The sequence below is a fragment of the Camellia sinensis genome, chromosome 4, assembly GCF_055761805.1.
Source record: "Camellia sinensis isolate YWXY chromosome 4, ASM5576180v1, whole genome shotgun sequence".
Taxonomy (NCBI): domain Eukaryota; kingdom Viridiplantae; phylum Streptophyta; class Magnoliopsida; order Ericales; family Theaceae; genus Camellia; species Camellia sinensis.
The window spans coordinates 22,688,023-22,694,022 of record NC_138964.1 but is presented as its reverse complement, the minus strand read 5'-3'; positions in this window follow the sequence as shown (position 1 = coordinate 22,694,022).

The window sequence follows — 6,000 nt, the reverse complement described above, 5'->3', positions numbered from 1 at the left end:
TGAAGAAAGAAGCACCGAAATTGGTTTTCAATCGGTTCAAAATAGAGTAAACTACGAGGGTTTAGCGAAGAAAATGTTCGTGGGGCGTTGGAAAACGCGTATAATGCTCGGATCGAAGGAGAAAAATGGTCTTGAGAGAGAGGAGGATGATTTTCGGCAATAGAGAAGTGGGGAAATAGGGTTTGGAACCCTATACTTAAACACCCGAGGTGAAATAGCCATTTTGCCCCGAATCTACCATCGGTGGCCGACTGGCCAGCACTGGTGGCCAACAACCTTTTTAGGTGGCTGATGGGTGGCCAATCACCTTCCTTGGTGGCCGACAAGCCTTCAGTGCTCTCCATGTGTGTTTTACTACTGTTTTGTGCCCTTAGTTCTTGAGAAAGTGCAAGGAAGGCTCACTTTTATGCTCAAAGTGTCTCTACGGAAGCCCTGAACTATGTCTTCAGTGCATGGCTCATCACTACTCAACATGGGCGAGGTGTATCCTTTCTTAAAACATAATGCAACTCTTCTGAGAGATAAATCGGGAGTTGCGATTGAGTCGTCTTCATCAAACACGCTTTTGTCGTTGCATAGAACGTGCACGTCTTTGTCGTTGTATGGAACATGCATTTTGTATTGTTACATAGAACATGCATCCCCATGTTTACATAGAATATGCATGTTGCATTGAATATGCATTGTTGTTATTTTGCATGGAATATGCAGGTTGCATTGAATATGCATTGTCGTTGTTTTCATAGAATATGCATGTTGCGTTGTATTGCATTGTACATGCTCTCATGTTTGCATTGAATATGCATTGCCGTCATTTGCATAGAGTTTGCATGTTGCGTTGTATTGCATTGTACATGCCCTTACATTCGCATAGAAAATGTTTGTATCTGTTGCATAAAACATGTGTTTGCAATTATTGCATGGAATATGTGTTTTGGTGTTGCATAGAGCATGCTCTCGCTCGCACCGCATAGAATATGCTTCTGTTTTGTTCCTTGCATGTTGTGCATGAAACATGCCTCCAGCATTGTGTCACAGTTATTTGTCTTGCATAAAACATGCATTGTTATTGTATTGTACCTATTAAGTTTCTTTCTTATGCAGGCACGATATTGTATGCACAGTTCATTCAAAGATGGCGCAACCAGACAATATTGTATGTACGGTTCATTCAGAGGAGCTCTAGGTAAGATCATTCTTGTCCCTTGAACGCCGTGCTTTGGTTAGAAATATTCGGGTACGCCCAATGTTTACACCACACCTTATTTTGGTTAGAAACATTCGGGTACGCCCGGTATTTATACCACCTTGCTTTGGTTAGAAACATTTGAGTATGCCCGGTGTTTATACCACCTTGCTTTGGTTATAAACATTCGGGTACGCCCGGTGTTTACACCACTCCCTTGCTTTGGTTAGAAACATTGGGATGTGTTCCCGATGTTTATACCAACCCCCCCGGTTAAAAGCATTTGGGACATGTTCCGATGCTTATACCACCTTGCTTTGGTTAGAAACATTGGGACGTGTTCCCGATGTTTATACCACCCCTCCAGTTAGAAGCGTTTGGGATGTGTTCCGATGCTTATACTACCTTGCTTTGGTTAGAAATGTTTGGGACGTGTTCCGATGCTTATATCACCTTGCTTTGGTTAGAAACATTGGGACGTGTTCCCGATGTTTATACCCCCCCCCGGTTAGAAGCATTTGGAACGTGTTCCGATGCCTATACCACCCTGTTTTGGTTAGAAACATTAGGACGTGCTCCGATGTTTATACCACCCTCCGGTGTTTACACCACTCCCTTCTTCCTTTCGCGTGCGACACGTTTGGACGTTTCGGTTAGAGACATTTGGCCGTGTCCCGGTATTCTCATTCCTCTTTCTCCTCTCGCGTGCAACGCGTTAGGACGCTTTGTTTGGAGACACGCAGGGCGCATCCCAATGTTCTCGTTCCCTTTTATCCTCTCGCGTGCAACGCGTTAGGATGCTTCGGTTAGAGACACGTGGGTGCATCTTGATGCTCTCGCTATCTCTTCTCCCCTGACGTGCGACGCGTTGGAATGCTTTGTTTAAAACGCTTGGGTGTGTCCCTATGTTTGTACCATCTTTCTCCTCGCGTGTGTAACGCGTTGGAATCTTGTTTGACACCTCGGGTGCGCTTGAGGGTTGTGTTGTTCTTTGCCTTTCCTGCATAATCCGTAGTTAAGCTTGCCTAATTTTCTTACATCCTTTCCAAATCACTTTCATCATCCCAAGTGACAGCAAGAACTTTCTTCCTCTTTTTTCTTAGATGGACACTCAAGAGCAAAATTTAACTTCTTAAAATTTATTTATCAGATTTTACAAAATTTTTGAGTCACTCATTCCCTTTTTCCTTAGAAGTTGAATCCTTAAGATTTGACGTTTTCTTTTTCAGAATTTTTTTGTATTGTTTAGTAAACAACGCCAGCATCTCGGATTCAAATTCATCATCAACCTCAGATTTATTTACATCCTCATGAGTACTTTTGAAAGCTAAAGCATCTTTCTATTTTTTCTTTGAAAGAAAATTTGACTCATAGGTTTGTAAATTTCCAATCAATTGATCCATCTTTAGAGTGTCAATGTTTTGAGGTTCCTTTATAGCTATAACTTTCAATTGAAAATGATCAGGTAATGATCTCAAAATTTTTGCAACAATCTTAGATTCAAGAATTTTCTTGCCCAAAGTAAAAGTAGAATTGACAATATCACTTAGCTTGGCATAAAATTCATCAAATGACTCATTATCACACATTATAAGAGTTTCAAAATTGGCAGTGAGTTTTTGAAGTTTAGCCCTTTTAATAGAATTTGTGCCCCCATATATCCCATGCTTTTTTAGCAATTTCACACGTGCAAATACAATGGAAATCCTCAAGTGTGACAAAGCTAAAGAGAGCATTGATAGCCTTGCTATTCCAGTTTGAATTCGAGCAATCGTTAGTATCCCATTTGCCAACGGGTTTCAAGATAGTAACTTCATCAATGGTAATCATGGGTTCACTCCACCCATTTATGACGGATTGCCAAACTCTCTCATCGATTGATTTTAAATAAGCCCTCATATGAGCCTTTCAATAAGACTAGTTTGTTCCAGAAGGGAAAGAAATTTATTGTTGTTTCCCCCTTGATTTGAATCCATAATCAATATCACGAAGAACAAATCACGTTACTATAGCTTTTCTTGAAAGCAAAAGACAAGCGATCCACTCTGACACCAATTGAAAAATTATAGTCCCATGATCTTGTGATTATTTATTTAGAGTTTCAAACCACCCAAGCTCAACAATAAAAGAAAGAACAAAAAGCAAACAAAACACAATGTTTTTTACGTGGAAAAATCATAGTTGGAATCCACCAACAAGTGATTAAAAAACCACGGGCCCTCGGCCACAATAACAATCCACTATGAAGAAGAGTAGTACAAAAGATTTCTTACAGCGACTAGACACTTCAAGCTTGCTTGAGACCAACAAGTAACTCAAAATCTATCCTTCAATCAGTGTATGTCCGCCATCACAATTGAGATGTCAAATCCATGACTCACTCAAGAACACTCACGAATTATTTTGTGATTTGGTTAAGACTCGATGATTTCATGAAAGAACAAATGAGAATGAATCATCAAGCAAACATGAGAGAAATATACAATGTAACCTCACTACAACACTCTCTCAAAATACAAACTTAAGATACAAACTCAAGGGATAGAAATACACAACTGAACGAGCATGCTATTTATAGACAACACATTCGCAGGCACGAGCTGAGGGTCGCAGGCATGAGATGCTGGTCGCGGTATACAGAGAAAAGTATCGGGACCATGTTTTTCTCATAGCCTGTTTGAGGTCTGGTTGTGGCCGCTATGCCTCTTAATCGCGGGCACAATGATGCATGGCAAACAAGCTGTTTTTTCAGACTTTTGCAGCCTTCTTCTCTCCATGTGCTAAGGCATGATTTTCTCCATTCATTTTCCAGACAAACAACAGCCCTTGTGCTCAACTTTCTACAAATGTCAATATGCTTTTGACAAAGAAACCAATGCACCAAGACAACACACATTTATTAAACCAAGAAGGAAATTACAAGATTTTTGCTCAAGCATGCCATCAAAAATTTTGACCATTATTCCATAAAAACTCATATAGATAATGTACCAACAATCAACAAGACCATATGTTTTGTGAGGAAATTGCCAAACTCTTAGGATAAGAATCCTAACATTTTTAATGGCAAAATTATAAATTTACCCAATTCAGTTAGTTAATCTTAACTAATTTAATGATAATATTTTTTAAAAAATACTAACGATATTATTAATTAGACTAAATTGACACAAAATTTAAAATTAAAAGTTAAAATCGAGTCAATTGAAAGTATAAAGACCAAAATGATACAAGAAGTAAAATACAAGGACTACTAGTGTAATTTGCCCTAATAGTTATTAGAATTTACTATATATATATGTGTGTGTGTGATAATACTATGTGTATCATATAAGTTACGACTTATAACTCAATTTTATAGGAGTCATAATTAAAAAAGAAGAAAAAAGAGTTATAACTAAAACCCATATAACTAAAGAGTTCTTGAATTATAACTAAACTAATGTTATAACTAATATTACAATGAGTCATAACTAACACCTTAATAGATCATAACCAAATATTACAATGATCATAACTATGGTGCATATCGTACACACCCCAAATGTGTGTACCATAGAATTTCTCGTTTATATTTATATAATATGAAATACTACATGAAGGCACAGTATAAATAAAATAAGTGATCAAGAAGGGAAAAATAAAAAAATAAAGAAATATAGAGGGAAAAAAAAGAGGGAAATAAAAAAGATAAAAATGAGAGAGAGAGAGAGAGAGAGAGAGCATGAGTGAAAAAAAATGGAGAAAAGAAGATGGATGAGTGAAAATTAAAGAAATCTTGACCCTATGATGAATTTGGGAATTAATTTCAGCTATTGATACAAAATGTATCTCTTAGGCATTTTGACACATTTTAAAAAATAGTCCTACGTTATTACATATATTTTGTTTACATTTCATATGTTTTTAGTAATGACACATAAAATAATAAATTAAATAACAAATTAACACCTCAATAGATCATATCCAAATATCACAAAGATTACAACTATGGTGCATATGCACCCCAAATGTGTATACCATAGAATTTCCCTTTTATATTTATATAATATAAAATATTAGTGTATACCTGTGCCTAAAGGCACCACGTAAATAAAATAAGTGAACAAAAAGGAAAAAAAATAAAAATAAAAAAAAGAAATATGGATGAAAATAAAAAATGGAGGGAAATAAAAATAAATAAAATAAAAAGATGGAGGAATGTGGGCAGAAACGAGAGAGAGAGAGAGAGAGAGAGAGAGAGAGAGAGAATGCATGAGTGAAGAAAAAGGGGGGGAAATCTTGACCCTACGATGAATTTGAGAATTAATCTCAGCCATTGATACAAAGGGTTGGTTTGGGTTGTTCTAAAAAAGTGCACTTTTTGACTTATTAGCTTATATGGGTTGGGTTTGGGTTGGATTTGATGTGATGTGTTAGAGAGGTGATATGATTTAAATAAGATGATGTGACTTAAATAGGATAGTGACTTTTTGACTTTTTGTATTATTTAGGACATGTCAAACCAAGCCAAAATGTATCTTTTAAACATTTTGACACATTTTCAAAAATAGTCCTACCTTATTACATAGATTTTGCTTACATTACATATGTTTTTAATAATGACACATAAAATAACAAATTGCATTGATAGTTTTTATACCTTGATCTTTGTATTATTTTGGTTTTTACAATTTTAACTAACTTGATTTCGACCATTAATTTTTTATTTTTGTATCAATTTAGTCTAATTAATTATATTAGCATTATTTTATAATAAAAAAAGGACATATAAGTTGCGCGTGTCATGTTTTTAGAGAGAAATTTGTAAACTT